The following is a 19,132-nucleotide window of genomic DNA, read 5'->3' as shown; positions in this document are numbered from 1 at the left end:
TCTATCCACTGATGCCATGTTGCCAGTTGGGGTAGGGAGTAAGGTAGGGGGTGGTTAGGTCAGATTCAGCCAGGAAACAGATGACTTCCTCAAACTGGTAACCAGAGGAGAGCTTTATGGAAGGACTACTTTACAGGCGACGGGCAGGGGACACGCGGCTCTCCAGGGCTAGGGGCAGTGGGGCTGTCACCGCCTGTAGGCCTGACAGGCGAGGTAGGGAGCAGTTATGGGACTTGGAGGGAGAGAATTGCTGGGACAGGGCCACCTGACTGCTGGTGTGAATAAGCCAGTCCTTGGTGACTCTTTGGGAGGAAGAACAAATATCCCAGCTCCACTGGCTCCTGGCCACCCCTCTCCTGTGGGGCTCTCCACTGGCCAAACCTAGCTGAGGTTGGAGGTCAAAGGGCTCCCTGCCATGTCCACCCAGGCCAGCCCTGAGCCCAGTGGGGAGGAGGGTGGATGGGTGTGGGGGGCAGATGGAAGGGAGCTAGCCAAACGAGGCCAGAGAAGACACATGGATTTCGGGCAGGTGACTGTAGGTGGGGTGTACTGACCCTTTAGAGGTGAAGGCCTACCTTTCATCTACTGACTGAGACAGCTCTGAACTGACCACTCATCCCATCCTCTGCTCAGAACCAGGGGATTTTCTTAAAATATAGCACAGATCATGTCCTTCCCCTACTCAAAACCGGTCAGTGGCTTCCCTATACAGTGAAACTCCAAATCCTTAACAAGGCCCCGGAGGTTCTGCAGACCAGGCCTTGCTCATGACCTCAGTCAGCCTCCTCTTAGGCCATGCCCAGTGCTCCCCGCTCTTCAGGCACACAGCTCTCCTGGAAGTTTCTGGAATACCCCAAGCCCTTTCAGTTCTGAGTAGCCTCCACCACCTTTACATAGCTTGTCACTTAGAGAATAGTAACAGCATGCCTGCCACTGCATACACAGACACACACTCACAACACACCCATGTCTATAAGGATGTTATCTGTAGATAAGGGAAATTAGAGTGATTTTAAGGCTTGTTTGACCTTGACTCACAGTAAGAAAGACATTTTACATGAAGACCCATACACAATACATACAGAAATAAGACTGAATCAAAGTTCCACAAAACAATAACAATGCCTATATTCTCATTTTTTTCTAGTCCTTTTTTTTTAATGTTGGCATTATCCATTTAATTGATGTTACTAATGGGTCACTACCCGAAGTATGAAAAACGCTGCATTATAACCATCTTGCACCTAGAAAAACGTTGTTGGGGCGGGCCGGCTTTCCTTGCCAATGATAGTCAGATCCTGCCCCCTAGTGGTCGCGTTTGGAAACTGTTCGTGTCTTAGAGGAATACAAGGTGGGGAATACATTATTTTCCAGTAATAAGTACTGAGTGCCGGCCATGCATCTGAAGCCTTGGGGTCTGAGAAGAATCACAGCATAGACCTCGACCCAAAGAATATTCTCCCAACTGATGACCACGTCGTAATTGCTCTAGGTCTGTGCTGTCCAATGTGGCCACCAGCTACATTTGGCTACTAAATATTTCAATACGGCTAGCAATGGCACTCCACTCCAGTACTCTTGCCTGGAAAATCCCATGGACAGAGGAGCCGGTGGGCTGCAGTCCATTGGGTCGCACAGAGTCGGACACGACTGAAGGGACTCAGCAGCAGCAGCAGCAGCAGCAGTGCAACTAACAAATTTACTATTAATTTAATTGTATTTTAAATGTTTTCAGTTATTGGAAAACACTCAAATATGTTTGGAACAAACTTGATATGTGAATTCACTTTTTCAACTGTACATTTTATAAAAACTAAAGATTCCATATTTTTGATGAAAATTTCAAATCCAGATATGCTGTAAGTGTACACGGCATACTGGACATCAGAGACTTAGCATGAGGGAATTCCGTGGTGATCCAGTGGTTGGGACCCTGTGTTTCCACTACAGGGGAAGTGACATAGGAAGTAAGATACTTCGTGCTTTGCACAGACCACCCCCCCCACACACACAAAAATCAAAGACTTAGCATGGAAAAAATTCCCATTAATAATTTTTATACTGATTAAGTGTTGAAATAATATTTTTAGATATGCTGGGTTAAACAAATATATTACTAAAATTAAATGAATCTGTTTCTTTTTACTTTTTATTTTTTGGCCACACTGCACAGTATATGGGATCTCAGGTCCCTAACCAGGGATTGAACCTGAGCCCCATGTATCCCTATACTGGAAGCTTGGACTCTTAATCACTGGACTGCCTGGGAAATCCCTCCTTTCACTTTTTAAATGTGCGTAATGAAAAATTTTGAATTACTCATGTGGCTCACACTGTATTTCTGTTGGACAGCACTCACAAAGCTAAGCTCCTTCTCATGTCCCTTCCTCCAGCCCCTCCTGTGCATTTTGCATCCCTAATGGAGAAAGGATGGAGGAAGTTGCAAGAATCCTCATTCAGACTGGGCTTTGGATAGGTGGAGGAATTAGGAATTAAATGGTGGACCTATTAAGGTTGAGAGGCCCATGACCTCACCACTAAGAGTGTGGGCCTCCCACCCACAGCCCAGCACAACATGGAACACATTAGAAATGTGGACTCTCAGGCCCCAACCCCCTACTAAAGCAGAATCTGCATTTTAACAAGATCTCCACATGATTTATGGGCTTCTGAGGTCAAAGCTATGGTTTTACCGGTAGTCATGTATGGACGTGAGAGTTGAACCATAAAGAAAGCTGAGCATCGAAGAATTGATACTTTTGAACTATGGTGTTGGGGAAGACTCTTAAGAGTCCCTTGGACTGCAAGGAGATCAAACCAGTCAACCCTAAAGGAAATTAACCCTCATTGGAATGATTGATGCTGAAGCTCCAATACTTTGGCCACTAGATGCAAAGAGCCAACTCATTGAAAAAGACCCTGATGCTGGGAAAGATTGAAGGCAGGAGAAGGGGACGGCAGATGATGATATGGTTGGATGGCATCGCTGACTCAATGGACATTAGCTTGAGCAAGTTCCTGGAGATGATGAAGAATAAGGAAGCCTGGTGTGCTACAGTCCATGGAGTCCCAGAGTCGGACATGACTAAGTGATTGAACAACAGCAACAACAGGTAGTGCTAGGGGTAAAGAATCCCCCTGCTAATGCAGGAGACATAAGAGATATGGGTTCAGTTCCTGGGTCGGGAAGATACCCTGGAGACGGGAATGGCAAACCACTCCAGTATTCTTGCCTGGAGAATTCCCACGGACAGAGGAGCCTGGCAGGCTACAGTCCATGGGGTCATGAAGTCAGACACAACTGAAGCGACTTAGCACGCACACAACACATGTTTTGTTTGCACCAAAAATTTGAGAAGCAGTCACCTATTCGATAGCCAAGTGGAGATACAGAGGGCAGTTCTCTTTCTCTCTCTGTTTTTTTTTTTTTTTTTTTTTTGCTCAATGACAAAGGAAGCGTTGCAGTGAAAAGGAAAAAAGAAGAGGAATGAGGCTCTTTTCTTTCCCTTTCCTGATAACAAAGAATATAAAGAGAACAGTGAGCAGGCCTGAACATTCCTAGTCTTTTTTACTTTAACTGCTCCTAACTCTGCATGTCTGTATCTATCTTTGCTTTTCTGCCCCTAACTCTGCAGGAGCTACATTTCACACCTATTTTCCTTTGACTCTATGCTAAATACATCCTGCATCTGGTGTTTACCCCTTCAACATCCTTCTCCTTGTAGTTACAAATCAGAAAGAAGGCTAAAGAATTCAATTACTACGGTCTTTGAAACAATGCAAGAGGAAGAAATTAAGGTCCTAACTCCTTTGTTCCTCATCACTGACTCCTGACAGAGAGCCTTCATGTTACATAAGCCCCTAGGAATCAACCCTGAATATTCCTTCATTGGAAGGACTGATGCTGAAGCTTCAATACTTTGGCCACCTGATGCAAAGAGCTGACTCACTGGAAAAAGATTCTGATGCTGAGAAAGATTGGAGGCAAGAGAAGAAGCAGACGAGACAGAGGATGAGATAGTTGGATGGCATCACCGACTCAATGGACATGAGTTCGAGCAAACTCCAGGAAATAATGAAGGACAGGGAAGCCTGGCGTGCTGCAGTCCATGGGGTCATAAAAAGTCAGACACAACTTAGTGACAGAACAACAGCTCTATCTGGCACCAACGCTGGCTGATAATTGGATTTGCCTTCAGGCATTCATTACTATATTCCCTAAAGATTCTGATTCAGAGCCAAGGGAATCTATATATTATATTCATAAGCTCCTCAGGGGATTCTGATAGTCAGGAGAGACTGAAAAACATTTTGCCCTGGCTAACCACTGTGGTGCCCCAGGTGGATGTCAGGCTGATTCTGTGGCTCTTCCTCACATAGCAACATTTCCTTGTAGGAAGAAGAAGCTCTAATCTAACCTGATGTAAGAAATAAAAGTTCAGTTCGGTTCAGTCGCTCAGTCGTGTCCGACTCTCCTTGCAGTCCAAGGGACTCTCAAGAGTCTTCTCCAACACCACAGTTCAAAAGCATCAATTCTCCGGCGCTCAGCTTTCTTCACAGTCCAACTCTCACATCCATACATGACCACTAGAAAAACCATAGCCTTGACTAGACAGACCTTTGTTGGCAAAGTAATATCTCTGCTTTTCAATATGCTATCCAGGTTGGTCATAACTTTTCTTCCAAGGAGTAAGCGTCTTTTAATTTGATGGCTGCAATCACCATCTGCAGTAATTTTGGAGCCCCCCAAAATAGTCTGACAATGTTTCCACTGTTTCCCCATCTATTTCCCATGAAGTGATGGGACAAGATGCCATGATCTTAGTTTTCTGAATGTTGAGATTTAAGCCAACTTTTTCACTCTCTTCTTTCACTTTCATCAAGAGGCTTTTTAGTTCCTCTTCACTTTTTGCCATAGGGTGGTGTTATCTGCATATCTGAGGTTATCGATATTTCTCCCGGCAATCTTGATTCCAGTTTGTGCTTCTTCCAGTCCAGTGTTTCTCATGATGTATTCTGCATAGAAGTTAAATAAGCAGGGTGACCATATACAGCCTTGATGTAGTCCTTTTCCTATTTGGAACCAGTCTGTTGTTCCATGGCCTGTTCTAACTGTTGCCTCCTGATCTGCATATAGGTTTCTCAAGAGGCAGGTCAGGTGGTCTGGTATTCCCATCTCTTTCAGAATTTTCTACAGTTTATTGTGGTCCACACAGTCAAAGGCTTTGGCCTAGTCAATAAAGCAGAAATGATGTTTTTCTGGAACTCTCTTGCTTTTTCGATGATCCAGCAGATGTTGGCAATTTGATCTCTGGTTCCTCTGCCTTTTCTAAAACCAGCTTGAACATCAGGAAGTTCACGGTTCACATATTGCTGAAGCCTGGCTTGGAGAATTTTGAGCATTACTTTACTAGCATGTGAGATGAGTGCAATTGTGCGGTAGTTTGAGCATTCTTTGGCATTGCCTTTCTTTGGGATTGGAATGAAAACTGACCTTTTCCAGTCCTGTGGCCATGGCTGAGTGTTCCAAATTTGCTGGCATATTGAGTGCAGCACTTTCACAGCATCATCTTCCAGGATTTGAAAGAGCTCAAGTGGAATTCTATCACCTCCACTAGCTTTGTTTGTAGTGATGCTTTCTAAGGCCCACTTGACTTCACATTCCAGGATGTCTGGCTCTAGGTGAGTGAGCACACCATCATGATTATCTGGGTCATGAAGCTCTTTTTTGTACAGTTCTTCTGTGTATTCTTGCCACCTCTTCTTAATATCTTCTGCTCCTGTTAGGTCCATACCATTTCTGCCCTTTATTGAGCCCATCTTTGCATGAAATGTTCCCTTGGTATCTCTAATTTTCTTGAAGAGATCTCTAGTCTTTCCCATTCTGTTGTTTTCCTCTATTTCTTTGCATTGATCACTGAAGTGAAGTCGCTCAGTCATGTCCGACTCTTTGCGACCCCATGGACTGTACCCTACTACGCTCCTCCGTCCATGGGATTTTCCAGGCAAGAGTACTGGAGTGGGTTGCCTGCTGAGGAAGGCTTAAAAGTTACAGTGGTCCATTTTCAAGAACAGCCAGCTTTGATGATGTAATAGCGGATAGCTGTAAGGATTACAAATGCGTCCTTGGTGGCTCAGTCGATAAAGAATCTGCCTGCAATGCTCGAGACTCAGGTTCAGTCCTTGGGTCAGGAAGATCCCCTGTAGAAGGGCATGGCAACCCACTCCAGTATTCTTGCCTGGAGACTTCCATGGACAGAGGAGCCTGGTGGGCTACATTCCATGGTGTCACAAAGAATGGGACACAGCTGAGTGACTAACAGCTTCACTTTCATAAGGGTTATAAAACTGGAAAGTCCAGACAAACAAATGGAGGGTGGATGCTTAGGATTTTCACACGGGTTCATGCTATTGGTAAATTCAAAACATCAGAACAGGAATAGGTCCGCAGGAAAGGAGGAAAGATGATGTCAGGGAAGGGCCAGCCCATAAAGAGGGTGGGAACAAACCTTGTTCACCCCACAGTAGTCAGTCAGTGAGGAACGAGGGGAGGGACCTGCGTGTTAAGGACACATGTAACAGCTCTGGGTGTGCCGGCCCACCAGACATCTGCAAGACTGTCATTAAAGCCTAGCTTCCCGCTGCAACTTGTGTTTCCAAGTCCATCTTTGAGTTTGGGCTGGTGAGCATGTTTCTCACACCTGATTCCAGTTCTCTTTCATCTAAGAATTGTTCAGTGGCTCAGTCATGTCTGACTCTTGGAGACTCATCTAGTAGAGTTACTAACAACATCACAATGTGTAAGTCATAGGAGGTAGGAAAGAGCAGTAGGATTAGACCCATTAAACCCATTATAGGAAAAGAGCTGGGCCCAGGTCTCACAGCCCCTCAGTGGCAAAGCTGGGATACACCCTTGCTCCTGGGATGTTGAATCTGCCATTCTTTCTACTCCCTATTTCTTCTTCTTTAATTGGAGTATAATCACTTTACAGTGTTGTGTTTCTGCTGCACCACAAAGTGAATCAACTGTATGTATACATGTATACACACATCCCCTCCTTCTTGAGCCTCCCTCCCTCCACCCACCCCTCTAGGTCATCACAGACCACCCAGCTGAGCTCCTGTGCTACACAGCAGCTTCCAACTAGCTATCTATTCCTATTTCTTTATGAAGGTGCTAAGTACTGTGAAAGTGCTGTACTCAATGTGCCATCAAATTTGGAAAACTCAGAAGTGGCCACAGGAATGAAAAAGGTCAGTTTTCATTCCAATCCCAAAGAAAGGCAATGCCAAAGAATGTTCAAATTATAGTACAATTTCGCTCATTTCACATGCTAGCAAGATGATGCTTAAAATCCATCAAGCTAGGCTTCAGCAGTATGTGAACTGAAAACTTCCAAATGTACAAGCTGGATTTAGAAAAGACAGAGGAATCAGAGATCAAATTGCCAACATATGCTGGATCATAGAAAAGGCAACGGAATTCCAAAAAAACATCTCATCTACTTCTGCTTCACTGACTATGCTAAAGACTTTGACTGTGTGGATCACAATAAATGTGGAATATTCTTAAAGAGATAGGAATACCAGACCACATTACCTGCCTGCTAGGAAACCTGTATGCAGGTCAAGAAGCAATAGTTAGAACTGGACATGGAACAACAGACTGGTTCAAAACTAGGGAAGGAGTATGTCAAGGCTGTATATTATCACCCTGCTTATTTAACTTATATGCAGAGTACATCATATAAAGTGCTAGGCTTAATGACTCATAAGCTGGAATCAAGATTGCTGGGAGAAATATCAACAACCTCAGATATGCAGATGATACCACTTTAATGGCATAAAGTGAAGAGGAACTAAAGAACCTCTTGGTGAAGGTTAAAGAGGAGAGTGAAAAAATTGGCTTAAAACTCAACATTCAAAAAACTAAGATCATGGCATCTGGTCCCATCACTTCAGGGCAAATAGATGGGCAAAAAGTGGAAATAGTGACTTTATTTTCTTAGTTTCCAAAATCACTTCAGACGATGACTGCAGCCATGAAATTAAAAGAAGCTTGCTCCTTGGAAGAAAAGCTATGACAAACCAAGACATATCAAAAAGCAGAGACATCACTTTGCCAATAAACATCCATATAGTCAAAGCTATGGTTTTTCTGGTAGTCATGTTCGAATGTGAGAGTTACACCATGAAGAAGAAATGGATGCTTTTGAACTGTGGTGTTGGAGAAGACTTTTGAGAGTCCCTGGGACAGCAGGGAGATCAAACCAGTGAATCCTAAAGGGAATCAACCCTGAATATTCATTGGAAGTGAAACAGGAAGGAGGGGGCAGGGCACAACTTTTAAAAGAATGACATAGCCCAAGGATACAGCATAAACCAATTAGAATCAAATCCGTCAGGAGTTTCCTGATGGTCCAGTGGCTATGCGTCTGTGCTCCTAGCTCCCAGTGAAGGGGGCCTGGGTTCGATCCCTGCTCTGGGAACTAGATCCCACATGCCACAACTGAGAGTTCACATGCCACAGCAAAGATGAAGAATCCCACGTGCTGCAACTAAAGCTCAGCACGGCCAAATAAATAAATATTAAAAAAATAAAAGAATAAAATGGGTCCAAGATGGCAGACAAGTCAACTTACACTAGATCTTGATCCTTAGCAAGCTAAATGAGGCACCATGACAGCTCCAAGGCACCATCGAAAGACCAGAAAGTGGGTAGGGGCCCAATTCTTGGAAATCTCCACACCTTCCCAAAAACAGTTGGAATAATCTTCCCATTTATTGGCCTATGAAATTACCCAGCCCATATAAACTAACCAGGCCACATTTCGGGGCCCCCACACTCGCCCTCTGCAATGGCTCACACTCTGGAGTGTCCTTCTCTCTGAGTCTGAATAAATCCACTTCTTACCTATCACTTTGTCTCTCACTGAATTCTTTCTGTGATGAGACATTAAGAACCTGACCTTCATTAGGTTCTGAAAGCAGGTACTGTGGGTTTTGGCCGGGTTAGAGCCCAGCCATGTAGGTTCAAGTCCCAGTCTGAAGTAAACGATTTCAGCAGGACTGATGCTAAAGCTGAAGCTCCAATACTTTTGAAGGAGGAAACAGAACAGGCTCTATCTTGAAAGCAGGACTCCATCTTGGGCCGGACTGTGGACTTTGAGCTGTATGCCCAGTATCTATGGTATCTATGTATCTGTGGTAACGACATACCAACTGGAAAACCAGGCCTCCGGAAGGAAGAGCCCCAGGGCTCTCCACAGTCTAAAAGAATACCCTACTATCTGTGTAACTGAATAGAATCATACATTCTATTATGCTTACTGGGGTATGACCACAGGCGTATTGATAATTGTCCACTGTTAACTACCCAGGCTTAAGGAATATGATCACGGGTTAACTTTGATTGTATCTTGATCACGTGTTAACTTTGATTGTATCTTTCTTTTTCCTTTGTTCAGACTAGTTTCAGGGAACCTTACACACTTAGGGTATATAAGGTTTTCACAAAAACTAGTTGGGGTCCTTGGCTAAGAGGAGACTGCCTTGTACCCACTGGTGTAATAAACTGCACTCCACCATCTGCATTGCCCTTCTGAGTGAGTTTGTTTCCCGGAATGCGTGGCTACAACACTTTGACCACCTGATACGAAGAGCTGACTCATTGGAAAAGACCCTGATGCTGGGAAAGATTGAGGGCAGGTGGAGAAGGGGGTGACAGAGGATGAGATGGTTGGATGGCATCACCAACTCAATGGACTTGAGTTTGAGCAAACTCAGGAAGATGGTGAAGGACAGGGAAGCCTGGAGTGCTGCAGTCCATGGGGTCGCAAAGAGTTGGACAGGACTGAGCGACTGAACAACTACTGGGCTGGGCTGACTTCCAGCTGTGAGTGGGTCCAGGTCGCCTCTATGTGTCTTTGACTCTCCTTAGCCTAGCAACTGACTACCCGGAATGTTTGCATAGTGAAAGTTGTGGCTAGAGTCCAAGTTAACCATTATAGCACATTTAAGACCTCTTTTGTATCATGTCTGCTAACATTCCATTGGTAAAAGTGAGTCACAAGACCAAGTCCAAAATCAGTGGTGTGGGAGAAATATATTTTACCTCCATGGAAATGGTGAATAGGCATATTTTGTCAGACACAACTTAATGAGTGAACAACAAAAAACATATGGAACCTGGCGATCCTCCCACCCCAGTGCAGTCTTAACCACTGGGCCACCGGGGAATTCCCCCTCAGGAGTCTTTCCTGAAATATCCCCTCACTCCCTCCCCATGCTCCTTTCTCTGGGATTCCATGGATGCAAGTGAGCACTCCTCTATCCCAGCACTGGTAAAATTGGCAAGACTGCAATTATTTGGTCTTTTACTAGTGTTGAGGTGAAGAAGCCAACTCTGACTCCATGTTGAAACTATTTCTTTGACTTGCTTTTTTGTTGCTTTTGTTATTACAATCATACATAATGGCCTGCCTCAGAAGACCCTGCCCTTCTGCCTGATTGTAAACTAAAGGGCCTTTGTTCAACTCTTAGAGAGATAATCTGACCCTGCCCACCTGTGAATAGCTGCAACAAAAGAAGAGATTAACACCCCCCTTCCAAAGACTGGCCATTCCCCTAGTAGATGTTTTGCAAGACTGAAGACCCTTTCACAGTCTAAGAGAGATAGTGTTACAGAGTCCAAGCTCCCTCTGCTCGCTGCACAACAGGCCAATGAATCCGAGAGATGAAGTGTTGAGGCAGGGAATACGACTTTATTTGGAAAACCCACTGACAGAGAAGACGCCAGACTAGTTAGTTGGTGATGGACAGGGAAGCCTGGCGTGCTGCAGTCTATGGAGTTGCAAAGAGTTGGACACGAATGAGTTGCACACAAACTGAAGACCCTTTCACTTTATTTCCCTGCTGCCTCTCCCTCTCTTTTCTGCCTTTGGATTTTAGTTCCTCATTGCTTCTTTCTCTCTGATTCTACAAAAGAAACTGGCATCCAGACTTCGACAAGATGGTTACTCTCAGACAGTAGAGGCTTAATTAATAATCTGCTAAGGGTCTTAGAGATAAAGGCCTTTTATCTCTTTTATCCAGGCATAAGATAGGGTCCAGAGGAGAAGACATCACTTATTGAGTACCTAGTGTGAATGGTCACCCTGGGCCTGGTTCTGCAGATGTTCTTTTAGAACTACAGTTGTAAAGAAAAAAATGATGCCTGCCATTCTGGTACTACAGGATCGAGGCACTGGTCTCTGCAGTCGCCCACCAACAGTACCTGAGGCGGGGATGAAGGGAAAAAAATAACCACAATGATGCATTCTCTGCTTTGGATACAAGAGTTCCTAGATAGTTAAGATACCTATCTAAGGAAGAATTTTAATGACCCCAGATTCTTGCATTGTCCCTTTAAGCACTAAAGTCATTAACTTGACATATCTGTTCTTTGTAATTAACAGTTATCTTTTTCTGCTTAAACACAGGGTTTTTTTTTCCTCCAGCGCGCCCCCCACAAAAAAAAAAGATTCTGAATATTCTGGCTCCTCCCTTATCTCTCTGGAAGCAGTTCCTCAGAGCTATCTGAGAGGCTAAGGTCCTCAGTAAGGTACCCTAAATAAAACTTAACTCACAACTTTAAGGTGTGTTTTTTCTTTCAGTTCACATAATCTTGATTTTGTTGCAGGAAGGTGGACCTCTTCCAGGGCCTGAAACTGGGCTCTTGTCTAACACTAGGAAATGAATTGTCAGAGGAGACACATGTGCTGACAAAGAAAGAGATTTTACTGGGAAAGAGAACCCGGGTGGAGAGCAGTAGGGTAAGGGAACCCAGGAGAACTGCTCTGCCGCGTGGCTTGCAGTCTCGGGTTTTATGGTGATGGGCTTAGTTTCCGGGTGGTGTTTGGCCAATCATTCTAATTCATAGTCTTTACTGGTGGCGCACGCATTGCTCAGCCAAGATGGATACCAGAGAGGATTCTGGGAGGTGGTCGGACAGGTGGTGTCTCCTTTTGACCTTTCCCGAACTCTTCTGGTTGGTGGAGGCTTATTAGTTCCCTGTTCCTTACCAAGACCTCCTGTCATAAAACAACTCATGCAAATGGTTACCTGGCCAAGGTGGGCGGTTTCAATCAGCGTGCTTCTCCTAACAATTTCAGGATCAGAAAATAGGCTCAGGAGGGACTTCCCTGATGGTCTGTGCGTGCCTGCATGCTCAGTCGCTCAGCTGTGTTCGACTCTTTGTGATCCCATAGACTGTAGCCTGTTAAGTTCCTCTGTCCATGGGATTTTCCAGGCAAGAATACTGGAGTGGGACTTCCCTGGTGGCAGAGTGAGTAAGAATCTGCCTGCCAGTGTAGGGAACATGGGTTTGATCATTGGATTGGGAAGATTCCACATGCCCCAGAGGAACTAAGTTCCTTTAGTTCCTGTGCAGAGAGCCTGTGCTCTGCAACAAGAGAAGCCACCACAGTGAGAAGTCTACGCACTGCAACAAAAAGTAGTCCCCACTCACACTCGCTGCAACTAGAGAAAGCACAGGCACAGCAACACAGACCCAGTGCAGCCAAAAAAATAATAATAAAATAAATAAAAAATACTGGAGTGGGTTACCATTTCCTACTCCAGGGGCTCTTCCTGACCCAGGGATCAAACCAGAGTCTCTGGAGTCTCCTGCACTGGCAAGCAGACTCGTCACTACTGTACCACTTGGGAAGCCTGGTGGTCCAGTGGTTAGGAATCCACCTGCCAAAGCAGGGTACATGGGTTCCATTCCTGTTACAGAAAGATCCCTCCATATGCTTCCAGGCAACTAAGCCTGTGCACAGTATCTATTGAGCTGTACGCCCTACAGCCTGTGCTTCACAAAAGAAGCTACTGCAATAGAGAAGGCCCTTGTAGCAACAGAGACCCAGCACAGCCAAAGATAAATAAATGGGCTTAGGAGTGTCAACTACAAATTGGCACTTGCCAAGAGAATTTGCTGAGCTTCCCAGGTGGTTCAGTGGTAAAGAATCTGCCTGTCAAGCTGGAGACACAGGTTCGATCCCTGGGTTTGGAAGGTCCCCTGGAGAAGGGCATTGTGACCCACTCCAGTATTCTTGCCTGGACAATCCCATGGACAGAGGACCCTGGTGGGCTACAGTCCATGGGTCTCAAAAACAACTAACAACGAAAGAGTTGTTTAACAACTAAACAACAAAGAGAATTTGCCAGCGACTGAACAACAAGGGCATTTGCCACCTGCCTTTGCAGAGACTGAACACTGTGACGCTGCAGCGGTAGCTTCAACACTCGCTGAGGGAGTTCAGGGTGGAGAGTGAAGCACTGTGTGCTCCAGGGAATCTGATGAAATAGGCCTTTAAATAGTTAAACATTTTCAGGAACTGATTTAATGATCCTAATCCTCACATCTCCTCATATCTAGAAAATCACTAAATCCCTTCATAGTGACATCAGCTCCTCAGGACTAGCAGAAAACCTTTTGTAAAGTAAGCGCTTGACTGCATGGCACTCCCCCTTCACCAGCCTTATGTATTGACCTTCCCCCACTGCCTCTTTGAGCTTCCCTGGTGGCTCAGAAGGTAAAAAATCTGCCTGCAATGCAAGAGACCTGGGTTTGATCCCTAGGTTGGGAAGAGCCCTGGAGGACGGCATGGCAATCCACTCCAGTATCCTTGCCTGAAGAATCCCATGGACAGAGGAGCCTGGTGAGCTACAGTCCATGTTGCAAAGAGGTGGACATGACTGAGTGACTAAGCACAGCACTGCCTCTTTGGAGCAGTCTATCTGAGCTATCTGAGGTGCTCTCTTCCAGGCAGCAGTCCTCATTTTGCCCCAAATAAAACTTAACTGACCACTCTCACCTTGTGCATCTGTTTTAGTCAACAGGAGAAAGAACCTTCAGTAAGGCTTGTGTGGGGCTTGTCTGTGTGCAGCCCCACTGTCCACTTTTTCGGGGGGCAAATGTGATTGCTAGATGTAAAATGAACCCCTTTGTTTCAGAAAGTGACGGGTGCTTTCTGGCAAAAGGGGCCAAGTGCAGAGAGCATGAAACAATGTCAGGAGACCAAGCCAAATGCTGCAGGGTTTTGTAGCTCATGAGGACTCTGTGATCCAGGGGAAAACTGATACTGACCAAAACTGTCCTTTCCCCATTGCATTCTTGTTCCCATGCTCATGCTTTGGGAGAGGACTTCCTCATGACTTCAGTAGTTGCAGTTCCCGGGCTCTAGAGCACAGGCTCAGTGGTCACGATGCATGGAGTTAATTGCTCTGAGGCATGTGGAAGCTTCCTGGACCAGGGATTGAACCAGTGTCTCCTGCAGTGGCAGGTGGATGGATTCTTTACCACTGAGCCATCAGGGAAGCCCTATCCTTATGTTTAGGGCTTCCCCTGTGGCTCAGATGGTAAAGGATCTGCCCATAATGTGGGAGACCTGGGTTTGATCCCTGGGTCAGGAAGATTCCCTGGAGAAGGGAATGGCTACCCACTCCAATATTCTTACCTGGTGAATCCCATGAACAGAGCAGTCCATGGGGTGGCAAAGAGTTGGACAAGACTGAGCGACTAACACTTTCACTTTCCTCAAGTGAGTTCTTTGACCTCACATGGAACTTACACTGAAGGTGGCTGGGGAGTTAGCCCTCCATAATGTCTACCAGTCCTAAGTAACCTTCTATCTAAGTTATATACAAATAAACACACATACTGTGTGTGTGTGCAGGGGGTGACTTTAAAAACATCTTTGAAAAAAACCAAAAAACATCTTTTTTTGTTTACCAAGTGCTAACTTTGTTTATTATCCCTTCTAGTAGTAAAAACACTGCTTTCACTAATGCTTAGTATGCAGACGAGCTTCCAGATAAGTCCTTGGGCTCTTGTTTCCTAAGCCTAGCTCTGTGAAAGAGGGAGACTGGCCCTGAAGATCACAAAGTGCATCCTGTTGGGTTTGGAATCAGTAGGTGCTCAGGTTGTCCTGGCTGTCTAACTGCATTCATTTCTGTGTTTTGTCAAGTCATCTCACCCCCATTCAGAAAGGAACTGTGTCAACAGGCTGTGAATGTCATTCAGTGGCAGTGTCAACCTGAAGCTACTAGCTTGAGATAAGCACCTTAAATACAGTCATTCTACCAGCAGTCTTGGCCTAAAGAAAAAAAAAAAGGGACAAAAACATGGACTTTGGAACTATGAAATCTCTGGTAATGCTACAAAACTTCCCAGAATCTATTTCCTTGTCTCTTTCCTTGTCTCTAAAATGGAAGACTAGCACATTCTACCATTAGTGGCTGCAAGGGTTCAGACTACTGGTGGAAAGCCTCAAACCCAATGTTGTGCGTTGACTTAGTTATCTATAGGATCTCTGACTCTAAAACACCTACTTTGCTGGTTGAAGTAACTTCAGGCACGAAATGTCTTATTCTCAGGAAATTCTAAGTTCCTTCTATCGCTATATTCTTTGTAAAGAATCTGCCTGCAATATGGGAGACCTAGGTTCCATCCCTGGTTCAGGAAGACCCCTGAAGAAGGGAATGGCTACCCACTCCAGTATTCTTGCCTGGAGAATTCCATGGACAGAGAAGCCTGGTGGTTACAGTCTATGGGGTGGAAAAGAGTCGGACACGACTGAGCTACTAACACTTTCACTTTCTTTCTACACTGGCAAATTTTAAACTGGAAAAGTACATCTGGCTTAAAAGCATATAATTGTCAAAGATGAAGACACAAAAAGAGACACGACCGAGCGACTAACTCTTTCTACATTTGCAAATTTTAAGTTTTAAACTGGAAAAGTACATCTGGCAAAAACACATATAATTGTCAAAGATGTTCATCATTGATTTTTCTCTAATAATGAGAAAAATGGGAAACAGCATTTTTAAAATGTCCTTTAAAGTAGGAAACTGATGCAAGTTCAGTTCAGTCGCTCAGTCATGTCCGACTCTTTGTGACCCCATAAATCGCTGCACACCAGGCCTCCCTGTCCATCACCAACTTCTGGAGTTCACTCAGACTCATGTCCATCGAGTCAGTGATGCCATCCAGCCATCTCATCCTCTGTTGTCCCTTTCTCCTCCTGCCCCCACTCCCTCCCAGCATCAGAGTCTTTTCCAATGAGTCAACTCTTCGCATGAGGTGGCCAAAGTACTGGAGTTTCAGCTTTAGCATCATTCCTTCCAAAGAACACCCAGGACTGATCTCCTTCAGAATGGACTGGTTGGATCTCCTTGCAGTCCAAGGGACTCTCAAGAGTCTTCTCCAACACCACAGTTCAAAAGCATCACTTCTTTGGCGCTCAGCTTTCTTCACAGTCCAACTCTCACATCCATACATGACCACTGGAAAAACCATAACCTTGACTAGATGGACTTTTGTTGGCAAAGTAATATCTCTGCTTTTCAATATGCTATCCAGGTTGGTCATAACTTTTCTTCCAAGGAGTAAGCGTCTTTTAATTTCATGGCTGCAGTCACCATCTGCAGTGATTTTGGAGCCCCCAAAAATGAAGTCTGACACTGTTTCCACTGTTTCCCCATCTATTTCCCATGAAGTGATGGGACAGATGCCATGATCTTCGTTTTTGAATGTTGAGTTTTAAGCCAACTTTGTCACTCTCCTCTTTCACGTTCATCAAGAGGCTTTTTAGTTCTTCACTTTCTGCCATAAGGGTGGTGTCATCTGCATATCTGAGGTTATTGATATTTCTCCCGGCAATCTTGATTACAGCTTGTGCTTTTTCCAGTCCAGCGTTTCTCATGATGTACTCTGCATAGAAGTTAAATAAGCAGGGTGACAATATACAGCCTTGACATACTCCTTTTCCTATTTGGAACCAGTCTGTTGTTCCATGGCCTGTTCTAACTGTTGCTTCCTGACCTGCATACAAATTTCTCAAGAGGCAGGTCAGGTGGTCTGGTATTCCCATCTCTTTCAGAATTTTCTACAGTTTATTGTGGTCCACACAGTCAAAGGCTTTGGCATAGTCAATAAAGCAGAAATGATGTTTTTCTGGAACTCTCTTGCTTTTTCGATGATCCAGCGGATGTTGGCAATTTGGTCTCTGGTTCCTCTGCCTTTTCTAAAACCAGCTTGAACATCAGGAAGTTCACGGTTCATATATTGCTGAAGCCTGGCTTGGAGAATTTTCAGCATTACTTTACTAGCGTGTGAGATGAGTGCAATTGTGCGGTAGTTTGAGCATTCTTTGGCATTGCCTTTCTTGGAATGAAAACTGACCTTTTCCAGTCCTGTGGCCACTGCTGAGTTTTCCAAATTTGCTGGCGTATTGAGTGCAGCACTTTCACAGCATCATCTTTCAGGATTTGAAAGAGCTCAACTGGAATTCTATCACCTCCACTAGCTTTGTTTGTAGTGATGCTTTCTAAGGCCCACTTGACTTCACATTCCAGGAGGTCTGGCTCGAGGTCGGTGATCACACCATCGTGATTATCTGGGTCGTGAAGCTCTTTTTTGTACAGTTCTTCTGTGTATTCTTGCCACCTCTTCTTAATATCTTCTGCTCCTGTTAGGTCCATACCATTTCTGCCCTTTATTGAGCCCATCTTTGCATGAAATGTTCCCTTGGTATCTCTGATTTTCTTGAAGAGATCTCTAGTCTTTCCCATTCTGTTGTTTTCCTCTATTTCTTTGCATTGATCGCTGAGGAAGGCTTTCTTATCTCTTCTTGTTCTTTTTTTTTTTTTTTTCTTGCTCTTCTTTGGAACTCTGCATTCAGATGCTTATATCTTTCCTTTTCTCCTTTGCTTTTCGCTTCCCTTCTTTTCACAGCTATTTGTAAGGCCTCCCCAGACAGCCATTTTGCTTTTTTGCTTTTCATTTCCATGGGGATGGTCTTGATCCCTGTCTCCTGTACAATGTCACGAACCTCCGTCCATAGTTAATCAGGCACTCTATCTATCAGATCTAGTCCCTTAAATCTATTTCTCATTTCCACTGTATAATCATAAGGGATTTGATTTAGGTCATACCTGAATGGTCTAGTGGTTTTCCCTACGTTCTTCAATTTCAGTCTGAATTTGGCAATGAGTTCATGATCGGAGCCACAGTCAGCTCCTGGTCTTGTTTTTGCTGACTGTATAGAGCTTCTCCATCTCTGGCTGCAAAGAATATAATCAATCTGATTTCGGTGTTGACCATCTGCTGATGTCCATGTGTAGCATCTTCTCTTGTGTTGTTGGAAGAGGGTGTTTTCTATGACCAGTGCATTTTCTTGGCAAAACTCTATTAGTCTTTGCCCTGCTTCATTCCGTACTCCAAGGCCAAATTTGCCTGTTACTCCAGGTGTTTCTTGACTTCCTACTTCTGCATTCCAGTCCCCTATAATGAAAAGGACATCTTTTGGGGGCGTTAGTTCTAAAAAGGTCTTGTGCCTTCCCTGGTGGCTCAGAGGTTAAAGCGTCTGCCCGCAATGCGGGAGACCTGGGTTCGATCCCTGGGTTGGGAAGATCCCCTGGAGAAAGAAATGGCAACCCACTCCAGTATTCTTGCCTGGAGAATCCCATGGACGGAGGAGCCTGGCGGGCTACAGTCCATGGGGCCGCAAAGAGTCGGACACGACTGAGCGTCTTGTAGGTCTTCACAGAACCGTTCAACTTCAGCTTCTTCAGCGTTACTGGTCGGGGCATAGACTTGGATTACTGTGATATTGAATGGTTTGCCTTGGAAACGAACAGAGATCATTCTGATCATTCACCGCGCTGGCGGCTGCGACCTGCCCACTTACTGTGGCCGAGAGGAGCTACCCCACATCTGAGGTCAGGGGCAGAAGCCGGGAGGACCCCATGCCCGAGAGGAGGCGGCCAAGAGGAGTTACCCCACGTCCGAGGTCAGGGGCAGCGGCCGAGAGTGCCAGGCTACTACGGCGCAGGAACTGCCTAGAGGAGCTACCCCATGTCTCAGGTCAGGGGCAGCGGCCAGGAGGAGCAACCCCACCTCCAAGGAGCCGGGCCTAGAGGAAGTATTCCACGTTCAAGGTCAGAAGGGGCAGCAGTGGGGAGATACCCCTTGTCCAAGGTAAGGAACAGCAGCTGCACTTTGCTGGAGCAGCCATGAAGAGATACCCCACGTGCAAGGTAAGAGAAACCCAAGTAAGAAGGCAGGTGTTGCAAGAGGGCGTCA

General features: G+C 45.2%; 1 protein-coding gene across 1 annotated transcript in view; it reads right to left on the bottom strand.

Annotated features, from left to right (window-relative positions):
* The window catches only part of PNKD (PNKD metallo-beta-lactamase domain containing), a 72,932-nt gene that overhangs the window by 32,030 nt on the left and 21,770 nt on the right, over positions 1-19,132 (bottom strand). The window lies entirely within an intron of this gene.

Source organism: Bos indicus, chromosome 2, assembly GCF_029378745.1.
Source record: "Bos indicus isolate NIAB-ARS_2022 breed Sahiwal x Tharparkar chromosome 2, NIAB-ARS_B.indTharparkar_mat_pri_1.0, whole genome shotgun sequence".
Classification (NCBI taxonomy): domain Eukaryota; kingdom Metazoa; phylum Chordata; class Mammalia; order Artiodactyla; family Bovidae; genus Bos; species Bos indicus.
This window is presented reverse-complemented; position numbering and strand designations above follow the sequence as displayed.